General features: G+C 37.9%; 1 protein-coding gene across 26 annotated transcripts in view; it reads left to right on the top strand.

Moving 5' to 3' along the window:
• The window catches only part of BNC2 (basonuclin 2), a 436,381-nt gene that overhangs the window by 342,553 nt on the left and 69,319 nt on the right, over positions 1–24,509 (top strand). The gene's annotated exons all lie outside the window — the stretch shown is intronic.

A 24,509-nucleotide genomic window follows, 5' to 3' on the forward strand; every position in this document is an offset into this window, starting at 1 on the left:
GTTGTCTTTGAAAAGTTTTCATTTTCCCTTGAATCAGCTACAGTCTCTTACTTAAGGTCACTGCAGTTTGCAATCTTTGGCAGAAGGCTTCTTCCTTTTTTGGTAGTGGCAGTCTGACTTTTTTTTTTTCCCTTTTGGAAGTGTTTTCCTCTGAAACTGCCATTATCTTCCAAACCTGTTTCGTGTTATCATTGTCAGATGTCTCTTCTCTGAGTTTCTTAGAACAAAATGTGATGAGATATATGTGTGTGTGTGTGTGTGTGTGTGTGTGTGTGTGTGTGTGTGTACACACACACACATATATATATGAAATTTTTTAAAGCATAGAATTGAAAGTCATATGGTTATGATTTGAGAATGTCAAGCTTGATTTTTTTTTCAGAGTTTAAAAAAAAGTACCTTTTTCTCTGGGCAGTGAACTCGCTGCAGAGACATCAAAGAGAATGTGTACTGGATCAAGGTGATTTTTTTTTGACCACATCATTGCCAGCTGTGGTGTTTATGATTAGAGGCAGGCGTTCCAGACACCTCCGAGTCCTCACTAAGCGTCAGATCTTTAACAGGATCCATCCCAACTGAGTGACACTAAACAGACAGCCAGAGGGGAGTTGGTGGGATAGAAGAGGGAAGGGGGTGGGGATGAGGGAGCCTTTGGTGCCTGGTGCACTCACCAGCCAAGCTGTAACAAACTCGGCTAATGCCAGGCTGCAGGCTGCCCAGAGGCCCCATAGCATGCCTTTCATTGCAGCTTTCATTAGCCAAGGGGATGACTAGAGCCCAGCAAACACAGTCATTGATCCTCTCTCATTGGGCTCAGGGATATGCACTGTCCAGGTCACAGCCCAGTCTGCTTTGAAGCAGCTCCATTTCACACCGCTGATGGCCACAGACTGCTGGCTTCTAGGAGCTGACACAGTTCCCTCTCCGATCTCCATGCTCTGCTCCACGCAGCTAACTACATTGAATTCCCTCTGGATGTTGCTTCCACTTGTAATATTAACACTTGTTTACTGGTCCTGTTGACATAAGAATTCTGTAAATAGCCAGTAGTACTGATAGCCGTACATGAAAGTGAGTCCTCTTCCTGCCTCCTGTTCCCTTCTGGGTCAGTGCAATGGGCAGTTTTGCTAGTTTTAAAAACCAGAATATGCTGCTGGGACCAGGAATAAATGCAATAGGTTTGCAGGTGAATATTTGGGAATTATTAATCTCAAGATGAAAAAGTCTATTCCAGTGATCACCCTTAAGAGTAAAGAAAGAAGTGACTTGTTTGATAATTATGGACTTCTTTTTTCAGTGCAAAAGGGTATTTTTTTTAATTTCCAAAAGTGTCAGGAGATGCCTCATTTGCACACAGAATATCTAGAAGATGGAGAGGTAAAGAAATTTATGAATTTGATTTCAAGGAGGATATAGACAATAGATTGCTAATGCAGGCTGCTTTTAAGAACCATTCCTTGATTACCACTATTTTGGTTTTTTTCTTTTTAAATAGTTATCTAAGCAACTAGATGTTAGGGCTGAGTGAAAACCAGATGATGAAAGTGTGTAATATTCTGTCTTTTGCTCCTCATTTTGGTCTTCCTGCTCTGCATTCCCATGTTCCCCTGGCTTTTGTCGTCCCCCCAACTGACTTCTCGCCATCCTCCTTGAATAGTGGAAGGCACGTTGGTCCTTTGCACAGAAGGAACATGAAAGTGACTCTGAAGACTAGTAATTCTCAGGCTATATGGTCTGGGGACAGTAGAGATTAGCCCATCACTTGAAAACCAGGTGGCTCTAGAATGTTCAGGTGGACCTACATGTTGGCTGATGGCACTTCTCCGAAGGCTTGAACCAGAGTGTATCATTGGGACTCACATCTTAGTGGGACTACCATTTTACTTGAGAACTGTGATATCCTGCTATCGTCTTACAGAAGAAAGTGGCAGGACTTGCCCACATGTATATGTGATTCCTGCTTACTTTGCTATTATAACAATAACCAAAACAATAATAACCAAACGATATTCTATGCCATTTATTTGAACAGGCACCTTATATTTTCATTCAGTTTGTTTTTTAAAGGTTTATCTTACATGAAGAGAATTAATGATGATTTTTTGCTAGACAAATACAGTCACTAATTAATGTTTAGGGCGACGTTTTTCTTTGATGAAAAATGTGTTTTCATATAAAATTATTCATAATAGTTTTTTATAGAAACCCTTAAAACATCAAAGTTTTATGATGTACTTAAGACTATGCAGTAGTCCATGTACTAACATTGCAAGTAAATGTATAAAGTAGAACAATAAAGTAGTTTTATTTGATGTGCCTTTGTCATCATGCAACAAGTTAGTTCAATCAGTTGTTTATTTAATTACATTGTTGCCCAGGTTCTATTTTACTGTTTTCATGACCTTTAATAGTCTTCAGATCTGCTCTGTGTCAGCATTATCCCATTTTACAGGTTTTGCAACAGAGGCAGAAAAAGGATCTCATTATTTTGATTGTGAGTTTTTGGCTTGAGGATTATTATTACTCAGGATGTGTTAGTATTCTTAGTCACAACAACTTTTTAAATTGGTCAGAATTTTATTCGCCGCATGTAGAAATAGCAGTTTTAAAAAGTGCTCAGCTCTTTTGTTTGAGAGCATGACGATTATATCAACAATTTGATGATCAAGCAACCTTTTAAGTATTTAATTTTCCCACCACTTCAGGGAAGGAAAAAATGCTTAAATACTGAGGAATATAATGTTTATCAAGTTTTCTTCAAGAAATGAGGTAGGTGTGTGTGTGTGTGTAGGTAGGTAGGTAGATCAATAGATTAATTGATTTAAATAAAGTAGGGTCCACATTAATCTTTTGTTCTGTTGGGAATGTTTGCATTTGTATCAGAAATATCATTAAACAATGAGATTTTACAGGGAGCACTGTTGATGGATATTAAAATGAATGTTTTAAGAAGGTTATTGGCTAGAATAGACACACAAGTACATAAATACTTAAAAGTGGTTCTTTTGTGTTATTTCAGTGAAATGTTATTTTGTGTAATATGGAACTACCTTTGTTTGCTTTAGCAGCAGAAAGACTTGATTTTTATGCTACTGGAGTTTAATGAAGAGTAAATTTAGTGATATCTGTTAGCATTTCTGAGAAAGCATTTACATTAAATAAAAGCGGAAGTGCTGTTAGGTCCTACTCTTGCCCTTCCTTCTCCCTGCCTTTGGTGGAACAAATGGGTCTTTCCTGACAGCCCCCAGGTATGGGTCTGAAAAACTCTCTTAATGAGACCTTCAAACTTGGGGTCATCTGGAAGGAAATAAGGTACTTTTTGTTCCTGTAAAAACTGCAGCCACTACCCAAATTAAGGACAAAGTGAAACTCACTAGCTCAGTGAAATTTGCAGCTCTGTCAGTTTAACACCAAATACCACCTCTGGCAGTAAATCACCTGAAGATTTCATCCGTCACCCATTGATAAAACTTGATAACATCTGTTGGCCAATTTATTCTCCTGGAATTTCCTTTCCATCTTCCCCAGCCTGTAATGTGCATAGTTTGAAGAGGAGGAAATGATTCAAAAATCTGTGAAGACTTAAACACCTATTGATTTCCAACCAAGGAAAAAAAAATTAGCCAAGTTTTTGTATTTGAAGAGCTGGGCAAACATACACAATACATGTAGTTCTATTGGGGCACAGTGAATTTTTCTGACTTAGTGGCATGATACATCAAATTTAAGAGGAAGTGAAAGGAGAGAATACATAAAAAGAGGTCAGATACATCTGGGAAGAGTTGTTCCAATATCCAATAGCTGTGTTTCCTGTCTTTTTATTTCCTAATTTCATCACACAGTGGTGTTAAATGGGTCTCTCTGCTTTCCTTTCATAACCAAATAAGAGCCTCTCCTTTTAGTAGCTGTTGTATACCACCAAGGAAAATCACTGGCTAGGTAGAAAGGAAACCAGATGAAGGCCTAGCAGGAGGCTCTCTACCCAATGAGAAAGCTGGACATTTTCTCTTCTGTTAAGATGATTGATGACCTGTGGATAAAAAATAGTGGGCTCTGAGGCCAGCTTCTCTAAGGCAGCTTGAGCGAGTGTGTGGCTAGTGCTTCCTTGATTAGCAGAGGTCTCCCTGACCTTGGCAGTGTGTTGTGACTCATAGCCTTGCAGGGATGAATTGTTCCTGAACAGTTCCTCCAACATCTGAGGTACAAACAGGTCTTTTTAGTCATTTGTCAGACACCAGAGGAAAAAAATGGCCCAACCTCTCAAGGCCTGAAAACAGACTTGAAGATTTAAAAATACTGCATACACAAATTTACTTTATATTCAGAACCCAAAATCTGGACTGGAAGAAAAGTGTCAGCTGATCGTTACAGTTGAAAAACTCAGCCAGATCACCTCTTTCTTAGAAATGTAAAAAACCTCTCTCTCTTCATATTCCTTCTTTAGTTGTTGTTATGTGATGTCATACCTTGGAGCTTTAGAGTTCTTTTAAAATAGCCAGTAATACAGCTTTCTTTGGCCAGAAAACAAATTTCTTGCTTTTCTGACAGGTTTTGAAACTTCTTGCTTTCATGTGGAAGCTAAGAGTACCTACCTCTTTACCTAGGATAATGTTTTTGACCAGTTCTCATTTTAAATTAGGAGTCTAATTCTGTTCTTTACTGGTTTTCGGTAACTTTGATGGATATCCACAAAGGAATCTGTTGTTCCATTTTAAAAATTTTGGAGGTGGTATGGATTCCTACTAGTGTTGTCAGTGGGATTTATTGAGTAACTTACATGTGTACAAGGCTCTTGAAGATTAGAGATACTCATGTGTTTCCTACATTGAGAGTCTACAGAGCATCTGTCCTGGGTAAAATGGTTGTAGTGCCCTGATCCACATTTACATACCAATAAGTAGGTCTTTTTGTTTTAGAATTTGAGGACTTAAGTGTAGAATTGGCCTATAAAAAAAGATTCCAGGCCAGGATGGTTCCTTGGAAAGATAGTTTCCCAGAGGCGGTGTGATTTGTGCTGATATTGAAGATGCTAATAGGTGGTGACGTGGAAAGGTGAAGTGGGCAATCTAGGCGAGGGCATTTAAGATGTGCAAAGGTTATGGGGCGCCTAGCTGACTCAATTGATACAGCATGCGACTCTTGATCTCGGGGGGTCATGAGTTCGAGCCCCACGTTGGGCATAGAGATTACTTTAAAAAAATAAAAAAATAAAATATGCGTAAAGCTTACACAGTTCAAAGAAGTAGAATCTTTCATGCGCAGAAGGCAGAATATCCTAGATGGGAGAAAAGCTGATTGTTCAGCAGTGATTTTGTGTGGGGGAAACTCCTGTAATATGTAGTCTGTGTTTAGCCTTGGGGCAGTAAAGAACCAATAAGAGTTTTGAGCTGTACAATGATATGATGAAAATTTCACAGCAGGAGAATTATTCTGGTAATAATGTGTCAGCTAAATTAAGGTGCGAAGAAGTTAGAGGAATACAGTAATCCAGACCAACACATACATGGCAGAAATAAAACAGAATGGATAGTGGTTTAAAAGACTTACAGTAAGAGAATCTTCACGAATCTTGTTGTTTTGTACTGAGTGTTAGTGGTGAGAGATGTAAGAACTATGTCTCTTTTTCCTTTGTGTTATTCTTTGTAAAATGTTAGTGATTTAGTTTACAGTTGTCCAAGTATGTGGCAGGAATCCTACATACTAAAACCTGTTTAAGAGTTGTCTGTTCGAAAAATGTCCATGGTGGTCAAGTCTAAGATGTCTTTCACTAGAAATGGTAAGGATGTATTGAGCAGAAAGAAAGTTAAGTCTTCTCTTAGATTTTAGAGCTGTATTTAAAAACTTTGTTAATATATTGAACTGTGGCCTAAGAAGCAATACAATACAGTCTTTTGGTATAGTAATTAAACATTGTATTCTGGTTAGAAGACCTAAATTCTTCAGCGGCAAAGAAACCATTTCTTGCTTATGTTGGTATCTTCTGTGCCTAGTAAAATGCCTGATATGTAATCAGTACTCAGTGACTAAAAACATCCATAGAACTTGCATTCTCATTGGTAATGAAATGTTATAATAATGAAGCATTGCTGTGCATTATCGCAGAAATGTCACTCTTCTTTGGAAAGCTCAGTAGTTAAAGTCTCTGAGCAAATAGGAAGTATCCTCAACTGCCTATGGAGTTACACTAATGCTACATAATTAAGGTCCATTTATTCCTCCAGTAAATGTTTATTGTGAGCCTACTATAAGTAAGTTGTTGAATGGGAAGCTTTCAAGAAGGAAACAAATTCTCTGCCATCAAGAAGCTTGTAGAGTAGATGGAGAGAGATCTCTCCATAAGTAACTACAATATTAGGCAGAAAATACTCACTACAATATGGAATGTCTGGGTGTAAAATGCCGTGGAAGTTCTTAAAAGAGGAAAAGGTTATTTCTATCCCAGAAGGTCAAGAGAGCTTTATAGAGGAGTTTACTTTTTTCTAACCTAGTCTGGCAAGGGTAGGTAGGATTTCAATTTGCCAAATGGCACAGGGGCATATAATCATGCATGCATAGGAAACAGTTAGTTTGACTTGAATGTGGGATTAAGAATAGTCTCAAGAAAGAAGCCAGTTCTGTCCAGGAATTTCCCTGATAAATGATGATCCTCCTGAAGGTCTTTTGAGGTCTCATCCAGAGCCTAGTGGGTAGCCTCCAGTTACTCTCACATACGTATTTCTGTGACTTTTCCAAATCCCTGTTACTCATATGAGAAGTTTTCAAAATTCGGTATGAATTTTTTTTTTAATTTTACACTTGACCATTAAAAAGGTAAAAACTTTTCTGCAGTTTTCACTGAAGTTTTAATGGGTAAAGTTTGTGATAGGTTTTAAAAGCTTTCATGGACCAGTATCTGTGCCAGTTTATTCAACTGGCTTTTCAGAGTCTACTTCTTACTATGCCTCTGGAATAAAAGTGAAAAGAGCTACCAGAAAGCTACAATTATACTGTTTATTTGGGGAAGTATTTCTGGTTGCAGTACTCCAGAATTTTTGAAAGAAATTGTAAATGTGGTTAATGAGACTTTGTGTACCTGTGACCATCCTACAAACGTGCTAAAATGAGAGTGTGGCCTCACAGCTTGAGAGGCTGTTGTTCTGCTTGGAGTGTTAATACTGTTATGAATGCTGAAATGAAATTCATATGACCTCATTGAAGTTCTTGGTGCTGTGATTAAGAGGTGAATTTAGAAGAGGAAGTGTGGAAGATTTTTTTTTCTATAATATACCTGTTACAGATATGGGCTTAAACCTCTCTGATTGTCTTTTTAAAAGTTTTATCTGTGAACTTTAAAACACTTTTTTCTTTCAGAACAGCTTTAGTGTTTCAAGCTTAAAATCTTCCCTCTTTAAATCCTGGCTGCATATTCCTCTCCCCTCCCCTCCAGGCACAGTTTTCTCTAAATCTTGGTTGGCTCTGACTCCCAAGAGTTAAGACTGTGTAGCTTCTATAAATCAGGAGACAGCTTCATTATCAAAGTTATGTGTTTTCACCTTACTAGATAGCCAGTCCTGGTGTTGGTGCCAGGCCCTGCCTTATCATGTAACCATCAGCACTGAATACTGGAATGTTCTTTGTTTGGATTATTTACTCCTTCTGTAAACAAAGATTAGAGTAAAAAATGTCAGCAGTAAGGCCCAAGCAGAGCTGACTGTTACTAGAAAATTGCAGTAGCGTGATGTGGGATATGATTTGCTATTCCTAGTCAGCATAGCAGTGCCTTGCTATTTATATCTGAGTTCTGTGCTGATGGTTTTACACATGCTATCTCATTTAATCCTCCCATTAGCCCTAGAAGCCTTGGAAAGTTCTGTTCTTCCCATTTTGCCGATTAGGAAGCCAAGAGTCCACAACACCAAGAGTATTGACCCAATGTGTGTTGTAAGTAGCAGACGACTGGGTTTCAAACCTGGACATCTGATTCTAGTGTCTTCTCTTTTACTGACTACACTAAAGAAGTTACAAAGATGTTTCTTTGTATAAAGAAGTTTCAAAAATGGTTCTTTTCTTTCCTTAATTGAAGTGTGGTTGACGCTCAGTGTTACATTAGTTTCATGATACATATAATCCTAAAGCAGTTATTTCCAGAACTTCTAAGAAGTTTGTTTCTCAGTAAATTGCATAAATTACTGCTTTTCTTCTGGAACGTGATTACTTACCATTTATCTTGGTATGCATTTCCACATACAGTATAGGCAAAGATGAGGAAACTATGACTTACAGAAATGAGTGATGTTGCCAAGATAGATAACACCTGAAAATGCAGGTGATGTGTTTTTACTTGAAAATTTTCCACATGGATTTTGACTTGATTGTAGGTGCTGAATATGCTTATATTTATTCAGGGCATCTTCATTTCTTGACAGCAGTAAATTTGTTTTCTGATTCACTACAAGGTTGTTTTTCTTATTGAACTATATTTTCAGGATGGAACCCCTTAAACTTTATAACTATAACCATAAATATGGTTAATGGGCTTATTGGCATGTTAAAAATTGTATAGTGTTGGCACATGAAGAGGCCCACATAATTGCTAAATAATGGTACCTTGAATATTTATAAAGGTGCTATTGATTTGTAGTTTGTATATCTATATATATTTATAACATTATGGTGACAAATAAAAACTTGAATAAATAATGTTGTGTCTGTAGATATCAAGGATAGTAAAAAGTTGCCAGGTATAATTAGAGCTGCCTTATTTAAGTCAACTCTGCCAGATTATCATTAATCACATTTTTTTATGAGAGGCTGCTTGACCCCCTACTTTCCTGTCTCTTAAATTTGTCATGTTACCATCTGACTGGGACAGTTCCCAGATAGCTGTATTGTGTGATGTTGACTGATACATGATTGCCCCCCCCCCTCCCCACTGCCTTTGTGCCCATGTATTTTGTGTGTTTTATTTTAAAAGATCCCTTCGAAAAACAAAAAGGAGCACAAAGTGCTTAGATCTGCTAGAGCATGTTCTAGAGGCACAGAGTCATTTATTCCTTCCCTTGAGTATATTCCTGGTATAGTATCTTGAAGCTAGGCTCTGGGAAAGAATATTTTGTTTCCTTTTTTTTTTTTTTTAAATATCTATTTTGAGAGAGAAAGTAAGTGTGCAGGGGACAGGGACAGAGAAAGAGAGAATCCTAAGCAGTCTCCATGCTCTTAGCACAGAGCCAGATGCCAGGCTTGATCTCATGAATCGTGAGATATGACCTGAGCTAAACACAAGATTTGGATGCTTAACCAACTGAGCTACCCAGGTGCCCCCCTTTTTCTGACCCTCAAAATGTCCTCATTCCTAACATGCCAGTTCTGCTTAGAATTGGTATTTGTTAATGTTTTGGGATAAAAAATATATAGGAGATAAACCATGTATATTACATTTTAAGATTTTTTTTTTTGCATTTCTTGCTGTTTCTATTTTTCTTTCATATATTCTAAGAAACTGCACAATTCCACTTCTTCATACCAGTACTATCTTGGGGCAAGAAATAATTCCTATAACTGTCATGGTAGGAAATTTTCACCTGTGCTTTTGGAAAGTCTTATTGGTAAGGTAAAAATTCCCAATCCTATAAATCTAGAGTGAATTAAAATATGTTTGCAATAGCTCCTACTTTGATTTGGTTCATGAGGCCAAGGAAACCACCTTCTGGTATTTATGCATTTGTTTTGCCTTCTACAGGGATTAACCCCATCCCGTCATCAATGGAGAGCCCGGAATGCCAATTTACAGTCTTTCTGGAGCTTACTGCTAATTGAAATCTTATCAAATGGAACAGCATTGTGTTTTTGTATAAAGTGTGGGTTTCCTGTAATTCTTAATTTTTGGTCTAGTTTTCCTACTTGATTCTGTGACCTCTTCACACCTCTAAAGGGTCTTGTTTCCAAATCTTAGAAGACACAAAGTAATTGCCAGAATGACATTCTTCAAGTGAATTCTTCAGTCCAATGACGAATAAGAGCAGAAAAAGATAAAAAAACAAAACAGAGTGGGAAAATTTGTCTAAACCAGTATTCCCAAGGGTATTCTCACAAAGCATTTTTTTCTGTGGGATGCTAATAATTGTTGGTGAAGGTTAGATGAGTTTGAGAAAGACTAGGTGAAAAAGTGTTAACACAGCGGCGCCTGGGTGGTTCAGTTGGTTGAGCATCGGACTTCAGCTCAGGTTATGATCTCACGGTTCATGAGTTTGAGCCCCATGTCAGGCTCTGTGCTGACAGCTCAGAGCCTGGAGCCTGCTTCAGATTCTGTGTCTCCCTCTCTCACTGTGCCCATTCCCCACTCACGTTCTGTCTCTCTCTCTCAAAAATAAATAAACATTAAAAAAAAATTAAAAATCAATGAAGTAAGTACACATAACATAAAATTAGCCATTAAAAAAGTGTTAACCCAAATTTAACCTTTTAATGTAAGGATAAGCATTGTGTATCTCTTTCTTTCCCTCCCCCTAAAAAAGAGCCATAGAATATGTTACATTTCCCAGGAAGACCTTTTTCCTGGGATTAGCAATTTATAAAGTACATGTTAGGAAATACAAAGTCAAACAACACCCTTGCAAATAAGAAATGCATTTAAATATCCAAGAAAGGACAAAGTGTCTTGATACTCTCAAATTTACTCACTTTTTCTCTGTTCTTAAGCAATTTAGCTGGTGCAGTTCAGCAGTAGTTGAATCTGTGGGTATCTACAACAGGCCTTAAGAGTTCTGATCCCCCTCCAGGTCAAACCTGGAGTCTCTTGACCTTTCTTTGAGAGTTGGTTGTATTCAGCACAGAGAAAAGGTAAGAAACTTACTTAGCCTCTACCCGACTCCTAATGGATGGGATGAAGATTTCCATTAAACCAGTTGTGGAGAGGGGGCTTATGGGACCCCTATTCATGCTTCTTAGATTTTGTGTGCACCCCAAGACAAGTGAACTCCAGAGAAGTACTGTCAGTTTGTATGGACATTGGTTTGGGCAATATGAGAGCCAGTTTTTACTTGACCTTAATCCAGCCATTTAACTTCTCTGAATCTAAGGTTTTATTCGTCTTTTACTCACCATCTGTACACCCAGCCATCTATCCATCCGTTTCATTGAATGGTTTTGAGGGAAAAATGTGTGAAAAGTGTTGACAGTTGGAAACTTAAAGAGCATTACATAAAAAAAGCATGATATCATATCAGTCAAAAGATGTGTTGAGGAATGGTTTTCATCACTGACTCATGAAGTAAGTTATTTCCCTTGTTCCACAAGATTTTTGGTGAAAACAATAAGCCTTACCCATTTATGTGAATAATAAAGACTCCTTTCAGCTGATTGTTTGGAAAGCTAATTAGACTTCTCTCTCTCTCTCTTCTTCTCTCTCTCTCTCTTTCTCTCTCTCACGCACACACACATACACACGCACACACGCTAAAGAGCATATTATAGAATGATAAAGCAAAGGAACTTACACCATTCCACCTGTATAGTTGCTCATTTTATCCTCAGAACAACTCTATGTACTAAGTATGATTGCTAACTTTATTCCACAGATGAGGAAACTGAGATCATGTAAGTAACTTGCCCAAGGTCACACAGCTAGTAAGTGACAGCTGGGATTTGAATTGAGATGGTTTAGCTCTGGAATCTATGCTGTTAACCTGTTTTCTACTGCCTGGTGCTAGAAGAGATTCTACCTTGTAGAAATGGCTTCACATTCTGATGGTCAGTTAACTAATGTAAGATACTGGACAACCCCGTTAACTGCCTGTCTCATTCCTATGAAAGTATTTGGTTAGGTATAAAACTCCAAATAGATATTAAATATTAGTGTGATCTTAAAACAAAAGTGACAGGTGTCTAGATAATGCTCTTTTCAGTACCATATTTAAAATGATCAAATGAGGATACCAATTTTTCTCTCACCTGTATCCCTGCCCTACCTATCCCACAAAACTAAATCCTTGAGCCACACTTTGCAAGCCTGTGTCAAAGGTGGTTTGACATAATGCAGACCTGTATTTGTGACCAGATGGGCAAGGACAAAACAGACTCTAATTGTTCAATCACACATGAAGTATGAATTTTGAATGTAAGATTTCTCATTCTAAATATTTTTTGAATTATCTTCTTCTTTGGGTTTGAACCCTGGAAAATCACAGAAAAATAATGCTATTCTTGCCATCTGTGAGCTTTCGTTTGATTATAGAGACAAGTTATATATACATTTAGAAGTTTAAAAGTGTAGCTATTAAACAAGAATGCAAGAAGTGGCAAAAATTCAGGTGTATTGGATGCTCATTAAATGCCCTGGATTTGGAGATACATGAGGTTACTAAAGATGGGAGGAAGCTTAATGAGGCACACGAGAGTTAAGTTGAGTTTTGGTGGATGAGTGGGATTCTGAACAGCGAGGAGAGTATTCTTGGAGTGGGGCAGGAAGAGAAGGAATGTGATGAAAAGGCAGGTACAGAGTCAGCATGAATGTAGCCAGAGATGTGCTCCAGCCAGGGGGGCTGGCCTGGAGGGTTTGTGGAGAGAAGGAATAGAGGACCTGGGGCAGCCAGCTACATGGCTCAGGTGCTGTGAATTTGTGAATACCCAGCTACAAAATGTGGTCTTCGTGTTTAGGTGGTCTGGTCATACTGAGGTTTTAAAATGGAGGAATGACATTCAGAAAGCTGAATTCTGAGGACAGAATAGCAGTTGATATTGCAATGATAGAATATGATAGAGGATGGATTGGAAATTGAAGATATTGTAGGCAGAACAACCAGCTGGAAGGCTATTTAAGGTTTCATGGAGAAGTTACTACATTTGATGGTAGAGCAAACAGGAGAGGCATATGTTTGAGGTATGTCAGAGGAACAACTGATGGGGTTTACTGTGATATGGTTAAATGCTGGGTCATTGTATGGTAATATAATCAATAATTTATTAACTAATAATAGATTAGTAAAAATAATCCCTTAACATAGGCTCTGGAATCAGACTACCGGAATTGAACACAAACATACACGTGACTTCAGTAATTTAACCTGTCTGAGCCTTAGCTTTCTTACCTATAAAATGAGAATACTAATATTCACCTTGGAAGATTGATGTAAGAATTAAGTGAGATAGCATGTAAAGGGCTTGGCATAATGCCCAGAAGAAACTTGCGTGCAGTAAATTTTAACTATAGTTATTCGTGTACCTGTTTTAAAATTTGAATTTGCTTACACTGTGGTTTTTTTTAAAGAACTGAACATACTTGTGTTCCTTTTATGGCAGATAGACTAATTTTATCAACTAATAAGACTGTGATTAATAATATCTCAAATGTGTCCAGCATCTATGTTGTGTTGTGTTCACATTATTTTTTCCCATTTGCTCTTCAGTAGGCCCGGGGCAGATGGTCTGACCCCCTCTGACAGAGGAGCTCACTTCCTTCGAGGAGTAATGGGAAAAGGACCCCAGGGTTGGGCCTCCATGGTAGAGCTGTAACCAGAATCCAGGTCTGTCAGTAAAGCACTCTTTTCCAATACCAGACATCACAGTTCAAGATAGGAGACAGCAGAAAACAGAAAATTCTTTAAAAGCTCTTTACCTGTTCATAGGCATGACTGACTAACCCCCACCGCCTTCTTTCAAGGATGCACACTGTGTCCTGCACCATGTTGGGTGCTCATAGCCCAGACTCTTCTCCTGGCTAATTCATACTCGTTTCTCTGCGTAAGTATCATCCAGTCTAAATGATGTTTCCCTATTTTTCTTTTCTCATAGCTCCTATACTTTTCTTTCATGTCACTTTTCACACTTTGTAATCCTATGTTTGTTTACCTGTTTGTTTATTTAATATCCATCTCCCCCACCATACTCTAAGCTCCTTGAGAACAGAGATCATTTCTGTTTTATTATTTGGTATATTTAGCTTCCAGTATGGTTGTGTGGCATTAATAAGCAGTCAATAAATATAAATTTGAAAATGAATTAATGAATTAGAAAATATGTAATACTCCATTGTGTATCAAGGGGTATGGTCTCTGCTTTTGCCATTAAAGCTTACTAATTAACATCATTAAAATTTGCAGTCCTGGAATTTTATCTAAAGTGGACAGAATAATAACTGCCCCCATTTACTTCATAGAGCTGTTTTGGGGGGATAAATGAGATAATGAATGCTGTTCTTTCTAGTCTAGAAATGAGGCCTATCTCATAAACAGGGTGCTTAGGGAGTTCCCCTCTCACAGTTGGAGATGACTCAGAAACGCCTTTCTGACACTGCAGTTCCTAAAAAGGCTGCTCGGAGCCTGGTGGAGTGCCCATCTGTGAAATGGCATGCTAACAACCAGCAAGGCTGAACAGACTCCCGAGCACCTTACTGTAGGCAGTGCCAGACTGTGAGGAGCACCTGGGTCACACCTCATCTGTGGGACTTTATTACCGTCTTCAGAAAAAGAGCACCGTGCCCCTTATGATGGCAGCAGTACTGCTAAAAGGCTGTTGGTGTGGTGATGGGAATAGGCAGAAGATACTCGTTTCAAAAGAAAGCCCTCTTTAGCTACTAGCCCTACCATTCAAGGCAGTGCCTTGCTAGGTATCTGGGAACTATACATTACTCTGAATGCACATGTTTGAATAAGGTTTTCTCATCAGTTTCTGGGATTCTAAAGAGCTTGGTAGGAGTTAGTTTTTGATTATTGAGGCAACCCCCTCCCCAGCTTTGGAAAAGATATGGATCTCTTATTTCTGACAAGCAGAAGGAAAAAAAAATGCACCTGGCTGTGTTGTTGCCATAAATATTTAGATGATGAAAATTCTCTTAAATATTTAAAGAAACTGCTGAGCATAGCTTAATCATCTTATTGAGAGCCTTAGATTTAAAACTTGAATGTCTGTTCTTAGGAATGAAGCAAGTTAAACTGCCTTAAAAATAAAGTGCCTCACGGTTGTGTCATAAAACCTCAACTGACATTAAGGTAATTGTGCTTAAGTGCAATTTAGGGCCCTTGTGAATGTTTGTTGTAGACACAATAATGACGCTATTTTTAATAGTCCGATGCTAGTTCTAAAGAAATAAACCTATATTCTGCATGTGTCCTAAACAGAATCATTTCAGAGGAAAATGTAGTCTTAGCAAAAAAAGGACAAATTATAGGTTGTAGCATCATTATATGTTTCAAAAAAAAAAAAAAAAGAAGAAAAGAAAAGAAATGGAATCTTCTGTAGTAGGGGCTTGTATAGTCCAGAGTAGTGTAATCTTCCCAGAGTCTCAGACACTTTCTGTCGTGGCTAATCTGACTCCCATCAGTCTTCTGGGACCCCTGATTAAATGCAGATATTCTAGCCTATGTTGAGCCTTTATGGGAATTAGAAAAAAAATGCCCTTTCTGGACAGATGCATCCGAAATCAGAGCACATGGCTTGGTCCTGGTGGGCTAGGCCTCAGCTAAATTCAGTGCCCCTGCCACTTTGGGCATGTTCATGCAATGCACACATCGAACCCTCCATTCCCTGGATTTACTAGATCTCTAGACAGAACATACCTACTGTTAACAGGTTCTCTGGGAACCACATATGTCAGATTGATATTCATATCACTATGGTGGTGCTTTTGAGTATGTGGTCTCTTTAAGTCTACAATGGTCTCTTAACCTTCAAGCCTCAAATCCTCAGAGCTAATGGCATGACTTCTAGTATAGAAATGGGCCCACTCTATGGAACAGAAAAGCAATTTCACTTTATCTTGAATTTAAGCAATATTTGGGAATATTTGCTGCTGATTTCTTTTGTCGTGCTGCTCACTGTCATGTTAGACTAGGAAAGCAAATAGGTTAAACTACAGTCATCCTTTTTTAGTAGCTGTTAATAGTTTAGTAAGAGTTGATGTTCCATCACCACCCTATTCAGGCCCTAATCATTTTTCCCCCTTGGGAATCTCTGCAGCAGCCTTTAAACTGGTCTTTTTGCTGCTAATCCATTCTCTCCTCCAATTCATATAAGGTCACACTTGCTAATGATGCTTCAATGCCTTTCTTCTGGTTGAGGCAAAGTCCAAACTCTTAAACATGGCATGCCAAATCTTGATCAAAACTCAGAGAGGGGTGCCTGGCTGGCTCAGTTGGAAGACCATACAACTCTTGATCTTGGGGTCACGAGTTCAAGCCCCACATTAGGTGCAGAGATTACTACAAAAAAATAAATAAATAAATAAACTTAAAAAATAAAAAAACTGAGAGCGATCCCCCTGTGTCAAAAACCAAGCCTTAGAGGACTTACGAGGCCTGTATGACCTGCTTCCCAGCCTTCCCTCTCCAACCACATCCCCTACTTCCCTCCCCCTTACTCATTTGAGTTTAGCCACACTGGTTTCCTTCCGCCTGCAATACTTTCCCCCCAGATATCGGATCTCAACTCTGAGGTCCCCTCAACAAATCTCTCTTTGGCTATAATACCTGAAATTCCAGCTTTCCCTCACTCCAGACATTTCAGATCCTCCTTCCCTACTTTGTTTTTTCCTCGTTAAGAAGTAATATCTAATGTAGTCCATATTTTATGTAGCTAGCCTATTACTTTCCTCTTCCACCAGGATTTAAGCTCCATGAGGCTAAGGATTTGTGTGTTTTGTTCACTACAGCCCTCCGTGCCTAGAACAGAATCGAGCTTATAGTATGTGGCCAGTAAATGTTGGATGAACAGAGGACTGAATGAATTTGGCCCCTGCCTGCCTCTCTATCCTCCTGTCTCATCAAACTACTTCATCTCTCTCTTGTTCACATCTTTCCAGTCTGCCAGCTTTCTCACTAAACATGCCACACTTTCCCCACCTCCTCAGTCCCTTTTTCCTTGCTGCTGCTTCTACTTACATGGCTCATCTTCCCCTGCTCTTCCTTTCAGACTTGGCTCAGAAGGCATCTTTGCTAGAAAGCTTTCCTGGGCCCTTCTCTGTGCAGGCAGAGCACCCTCTCCCAGTATGATACCAGCTGCACTGCCTGCTGCCTACCCTTTTGCCTGGCTTTTCCATCAAACCATACAACCTCCTTGAAGGTCTTACTAGGTTGTGTATTCTCAGTCCCTAGCACACTGTAGACATGTCTGAAATGTTTATTAACTGAAGAAAGGACAGAGGGAGGTTACTGTAGATCTGAAGAATTATCTTAGTATTTCATTCATCTTTATGGTCTGCCTAGAAAAGTTGCTGTATTTATTTTAGGTACTCAGTAAAACTCTGTATGAACCAATCATTAACTCGCCCTTCCTTCTCCCAATGCCTTATTCGAAATTTAAAATATTTCTAATAAATATGTTTTTAATATTGAACTTTGAAGAACTCTTCTGAATTTATAACTTTTAGCTTCAGGTAGTTGACCAAATCCGGATGTCATCAGACAGGGCAGAGAAAACCTCTTCTGACAGTAAATATCTATCAGGATATACTGGTGGGCAAATGGGTATTTCAAGGACCTCAGTTTGTATGTGTTTTCTGAGAAACACAAATAAATGTCTTTGCTTACCTGTATCAGTGTTAGCTGGTAATAAATGCTTTCTCTGTGTGCATACTTTGTTCAAAGCAGGTCTTATATAAAAAATAAGTGGCTTAATCACTCATTTACAGCTTCCTCTATGAAACTTCTGAATAAAGATGAAATAATATTAAGAGCTGGGGAATTATAAATCTGTTTAATCTCTAGTGTAGATGAACAACACAAAATATTTTCATAAAAGCTAATGTCGCGAAGTCGCGAATGTTATTTATACTAATGATAAAGAATGTTGTCTCAGTAATGCCTATAAAAAACTTACCTACATGTTAAGTTGTATTAAGGCACACCATTTTAGATAGCTCATAAAGATTTTAGCAGCAGTTTGCTGTGACTGATTTGTGATGATGCTCATTACCCGTCATTATTGGGTCAACCTTATGTATAGCTATAGAGGGAAAAATTGGGCAGGACTTTACCATCCCCAAAGGCTGTAGCTTTTGCTAGTGTTTGGATGCATGGCATGTATTCCTAAAAGATCAGAAGTATAGCGTGTGATTTCTCGATGGACCATAACATCACAGCAGGAATACCTATACAACCTGCCAAGTAAATACATATTACAGTAATTCTCAGTCTGTGCTTTTGTTGCTTTGAGGAAACCATATGTAGTAGCAAATCCCTCTTATCTTTTGCAGTTAATCAGTTGAAGTGGTGAAACTTTACCAAAACAAACCACATGTTCTAAGTATCTTAAACTTGAAATATTTAAATGTGCATTCATTCTCCAAACTTTTGAGGTATAGATGGCTGTGCCCATTGGTATTCTAAACTGGATTTTTACATATGACATTTGTAATGTATCACTAGGATTTTCTCCTTGAGTTACTTTAAAGTGAACCTAGATGTGGACACGAATGAGTTGCCTTGAGTGCAGAAGTCTTAACTCTTTTACAGTTGCCCACTGAGAGCAGGATTTTTTTTAAGTGATCCATCCTTGTCAAGGCTTCCCAAGGCATTCAACTTTTTTTACAATCATATTTCATTGATTTTTAAATAATATTTCATCAAATTATGAAACTGTATATATATATATATTTTTTAATTTTTAAGTTTATTTTGAAAGAGAGAGAGTGTGAGTGGAGGAGGGTCAGAGAGAGAGGGAAAGCGAGAATCCCAAAAAAGGCTCTTTGCTGTAGGCACGGAGCCCAATGTGGGGCTCAATCTCATGAACCATGAGATCATGACCTGAGCTGAAATCAAGAGTCGGATGCTTAACTGACTGAGCCACCCAGCACCCCTAAACTATGTATATACATATATTTGAAGGATTTTATTTGTAAGTAATCTCTACACCCAACATGGGGCTCGAACTCAAAATCCCAAGATCAAGAGTCACATTCTCCACTGACTAAGCCAGCCAGGCGCCCCATGAAACTATATTTATAGATGAAACTCATAGTCAGATCTAAGAACAAACAACTGACTCTTCATAAATCATTAAAAACAGGGTGCATAACATGCCAGAGTATGGTTTACTAGTTTTGTTCATTTAGCATGCTGTGGATATCAATATACTTACAGAGGGAATGATGATTTTGATAAATTTGGTAGCATGTAGTCATTATTTTTCTTTGTTCCTATATAACTTAAAAAGAGATGAGATTTCAACTGCAGTGAAAATGGTTCTAAGACACCAATAGTAAATCCTCTATACTTACATGTGCACACTTACACACACACACACACATTACAAGTGAACACGTGTATGTATCTTTACATCTCTTTTATTTTAATATGGCTTCATTGTCTTCTTGGTTAAGCCTTCAGACTTCTCACTCTCCCTTAAAATTCTGTCATTTCCCCCTGCTTGCAAGGTATTCAGTATAGATAGAAAAAATATTCTTACTTTTGTTCCTCTTCTGGTCAGTTACCAGATCTTGTTCTTTCTGGAAAATGCATCTTCTCTTTATTTGAATGGCCACCCCCCTTGATCAGACCCTCACCACCTGCTGAGTATATTACTGAAATGGACTTGATTTACCACTTAGCCGTGTACGTCCTTGAAGCTGTGGCCAGATCCTTCTTCCATAAATCCCACTTTCATCATTTTACTTGCTACTCAAAATTCTCGGTGGCTTTTCACTAACTGCAACATAAAATAAAAAATATTTGTCTTAGCTATCTGTGCCATTCTTAACATGGTCCCATTCTCATTTAAAATGTCAGGTTCTGCTCTTTCACACCCTGTGGGAACCTGCCATGACAGCCACATGACAGCCCATTGCTCTGTTCGCCAGACTTGTACTCCATCTCCTTGCCTGTGCTCATTTTGAACCATCTGGCCAGTAGGATCTTAGCTCTTGTATTCGGCTTATTCAAATTCTTAAAGATCCCTGTCAACTCTTTCTTACAAGGAATTCAGTACCAGCAAGTTAGAAATTGCCTATTCTGACACTAAATTGGGCATACTGCATTTTATTGATAGTTGTATAGTTGTGTTTAACTCAACTAGAGAATAAGCCCTTTCAGAGTAGGGACCCTCTCTTCTTTGTATCTTTTTCACAGAGCCCAGAGTGCTTTCTATCTAGCACACCTGTACTGACCACCTGACTAAGGAGAAGAAGAGTGACTAGGCCATTGTCCCTGCCCAGTAGGTGCTTAGAATGTAACAACAACAACAACAAAATGTCCTTACACACACACACACACACACAATATGAAGTACATAGATGCTAAACTTTGTTCCAATAAAGATGTGAAATCTATTTAGATGGGCTTTTAGAAGAAGATGAAATTTCACTCTGATAACAGGGAGGAGGGTTTCTGACTTGGTGATACTGGAATTAGATATTAAATTAAACATTTGAATATGGGGATCATCAGAAGAATAGAAAGATGTTTATTTTCTTACAAAATATCTTTTTCAAGGGAGAGATAAACAGTATTGTTACTCAAGTAGGCATTAGGAAACTTTTAATAATTTGATCCAGTTCACATAATTCATCAGAGCTCTTACTCCAGCACAGTCGTTTTGAGCACTAAGTTCTGTCTCTTCAAGTTCTGTTAACATTCCTTGGAGTCACCTGAACATATGGAAGGATCTGAGTTTTTAGAGGGTAAGAAACTTTTCAGCCCCCCCTCCCCTTCTGTAACACTCAAATCACTCAAGAATGTTTCCTTTTGAAAGCACTTCAAACCTGCCATGGAGTTAGCCTTTGGGGAGGAGAAAGGCGGGTAACATAAAATATCAGCCAAGAGCCTTTGAAGATGGGTGATGTGTTTTTCTCCTTAGGATGCTAAATCACACATCACCACACATGTGCATGGAAAATGAAAAATGTCAGAAACACATTTATGTAAACCATGGATCATATTTGCATATACAACATTTCAACTCAGCCCTCCTACCCTCAGACCAGCAATGATTGATGCTTTATATTTTGCCTTTTAAAAGATTTATCTAGTTGCAGGATTTTGCTATGTTAAAACATAATATCTCAATGCAAGGTGAATTAAGATTATTACACTGTAGACTTATGCTATCTAATACAGTAATCACTAACCACGTATCCATTAAACTTAAAATTTTTAAAAGATTTCTTTAGTTGCATACCCACATTTCCAGTATCCATACCAAACTGGGATATGTGGTAAAGGTAAAATACTTAACAGATTTTAAAGATTTAGTACAAAAAACAATTGTAAAATACTAAGAATTTTTATATGTTGAACAGATAATATTTTGGACATGTTGGTTAAGTAAAATATATTATTAAAATTAAAGCTAATTTTACCTCTTTTCACATTTTTCTTGTTACTTGGAAATTTAAAATTACTTCTGTGGGTCAAATATTTCTATTTGACATGCTGGCTTAGAAAACTCATGTTAAAATTTTATTTTTGTATAAAGTTTTATACTGAATGGGCTTGATAAATAAACATTTTGAAAGATAGGGTAATTAGTACTGACTAAAACATAATTTAGATGGTTTTGTGATTCCTAAAATTTTTTGTTTATAATTTTGATGGGACCCACCAATCAGTATTTTCCTTTTTTTGTAAAAAATGAAGGCTTTAATCTGTGTTCAGGATATTATCTTTTTTTTTTTAGGACATTATCTTTTAAAATTGTTTTTGGTTTTGAGCTAGTTTGACTTTAATCTTTGCTCCTTGATTGGCTAGTGAGTAAGGCTAATGGAATAATAGGGATTAAATTCAAATATTTCAGAAACGTTTCCACTACAGCATTTTTTTTTAAATGGAAACTTACAATCAATACAGTATCTAAGACAGCACACTAAGTCTTCGTATTTGCAGGCTAAGCCCTGAATCAGATATTTCAGTGAACGAAAATATCTCCACATATAACCATTCATTTGCCAATTAAAAATTTTTTTTGTTTCCTACGAAAACATTTGACTCAATAGCTTTCATGTGGAAATACTTCCACAAAGTTGTTTAATTTATTGATGTGAGTTCAAATGAGGTTCAGTGTAATTTTTCAGTTAGTTTAAGTGTTGGCATGTTAGTGCTATATAAACCCTATTTGCCTACTTATCCTGTTGTCATTTAATTATTTAAAAAGAGGTGTCTTGAGCAGGGAACAGGCTTCCTAACTTAGGCGTAGTTAGTATTTTATTTTTTATGTTATTTAGAACATCAAGATATATGTGAATTGTATAGAAATTAGAAACCTTTCAAAGAAAAAGCCACTTGTATGGTTTTGGGATAACCCCTTACTGAAATTGTTTGTAATGACACAGAAATTGAAGTAAAAAGAAAGGGTGCCTTTTTGTTCCAAGTGAGGTACGTAGTTTGTAGTAGAAAGATAGCACCAAGAAAGAGCCATAAATAGTAGTATTGGGGTTTTTGCTGAATTGAATCACACTAGTGTCTATATATTTTCCCATGTTGAATTCTCTCCTCTAAACTTGAAATTTGTCCTGTTTCTCCATCTCTGGTAAAATATCCATGGAAACAAAGTGGTTTCCTCATGGTTTGCTCATGAGTCCATGTTGATTCCTTACGGATTCTGTATTATTAAAGACCAAACAGACATACAAGGAGGAGAAAGAATATTTCATACAGCTATTTTCCCTACTAAGGAGAACCCATACAAATGTGTATTTTTGAAAGCCACCTTCACTCCAGCTATTCGGCTTTTGGGCTTATACAGCAGTAGAAATGTTAAAGAGTGACAAGAAATTATTATTTCTGAAGATAGCTCGTCACTTTTTCCTCACAGGAGTTAGCTGGGGTTCAGTGCTCTCTTTGGTCTTATTTGAATGGTATTTTATCAGTCAGACAAAATAATATTCAACTATTAATATCGTTCTGCTAAAACAGTTTAGAATAAAGATTTAATGTTCTCTTTTCAGTGAAGGGCTTGTGCCCACCGTGCAGGACTGTAATAAAAGAGAAACAAATGAGGCAGCTCAAAGTTATGGCCCTCCATGGCTTTTAGGTCTCTCATACATTTTTATAAAACATATATCAGAACTTCTGAATTGTTAAATTGGGTTATTTTTTAATGCAATTGTATTCAAATAGGGACCTGAGAGTAACCTGTTAGGTTTCAGCATTGAGAACAGGCTCTGTCCTGGCTAACAGACTTATTGCTGTTATTATGTCCTCTGGTCTGTAGCCAGGAGAGGACAATTGACCTCAACACTGTGCTTCTAGCTGATCTTCAAGTAAACTAGTGCACTTCCAGCTCCTCTCCAGGCTCACCTCCGTGCTCTTAGGCAAGCAGGTAGCCGGCTTGCCCATCTCTCTCCTCATCTGTAAAGGGGGAGTCTGGAAGGTGTCACTTCTGGATTCCTCAGTGGATTTAAAAAGCAAAGATGAGATGAAAGACGTCGTGTAAATCTCTCAGATTGCTACTGTTTAATAATTTTCACTCTCCCTAGAAACCTAAAAGTGAGCTTTAAAGAACAGAAAATGAATTTTAGCTCAAATATTTGAGAGTGTGATGTATCATTAAATGTTTGTGGGAATGTACTTTTGCCAAAAAGGTGATCATTAGGGTTTGATTAAGTTAGCGTTGCTCAAAATAATTTTATGAAGAGACTCTTTCACATGACACTGTTCACCTGTGGTACTGGAAGGGTAATAGCATAGGTATATATTGGTTTTAGTGTGGGGGAATTAAGTGCAGCTGGACTTCAGCAGGGATTATTCCTTTCCCAAGCTAGAAATTTACCCCAGCCTCAAATGAAGGAGGAACATGGAGTCCTACAAAGCCAGGGATTATATTATCATTCTTAACTCAGAAAGTATGATTGCTGTCCCAACACTTAAAAAGACTGAAATTTAACACTCAGGTCTTCATTTTTTGCACTAGTCTTCTCCTCTCAGGCTGAAATAGGAGTGGAAGAGGCCAGAATCATCCAAAGTAGATGGATCGCCTGACAGGTTGTTTTGACTTTAGTAAAGTTCTTTGCATTAAAACAAACATCCCTAAAACACATTAGCTTCCCAGCACAGGAGTGGGAACACACAGAGCAGGAAGCCTGCTGTGGTCTTTAGGGAAATCTTGAGTGCTTTGGGGTGATTTATTTTCAGAGGGTTTGAACGAGATCAGCTCCAGAGAAGACAGGAACATTCAGGATGGTGGGAAAACAAAGTAATGGACTTCTTTCTCCTCTCGGTTAATGGTCTCCCTGGAAAGCTATCACAAAGAAGTGTTTTGTTCTGTTTTGTGGGAGTAGGGGGTGGAGTAAAGTTATGCATTGAATGGAACCATGGTTGTTTGTTTGTTTGTCTGTTGCGGTAAGCTCCAGCCACCTGAGATGAGCCCCCTGAAGTGGAGGACCAGCCCTGACAGACCCAGTATGATGCCTTGATTGGGTTAATATAAAGTTGATTTCTTATCAGATTAAGCAGAAACTGCAAAAGGCTTGTGGCTTTGAGATGAATTTAGCTTCTGAATCCAGAATGGCCCACAAACAAGGTTTTTTTTTTAATAACAGATGCGTAATGAACATTCCTGACCCAAGTTTACAAACATGCAAACTGGGCTAGAAAAGATTTACTAGATCA

Source organism: Acinonyx jubatus, chromosome D4 (genome assembly GCF_027475565.1).
Source record: "Acinonyx jubatus isolate Ajub_Pintada_27869175 chromosome D4, VMU_Ajub_asm_v1.0, whole genome shotgun sequence".
Classification (NCBI taxonomy): domain Eukaryota; kingdom Metazoa; phylum Chordata; class Mammalia; order Carnivora; family Felidae; genus Acinonyx; species Acinonyx jubatus.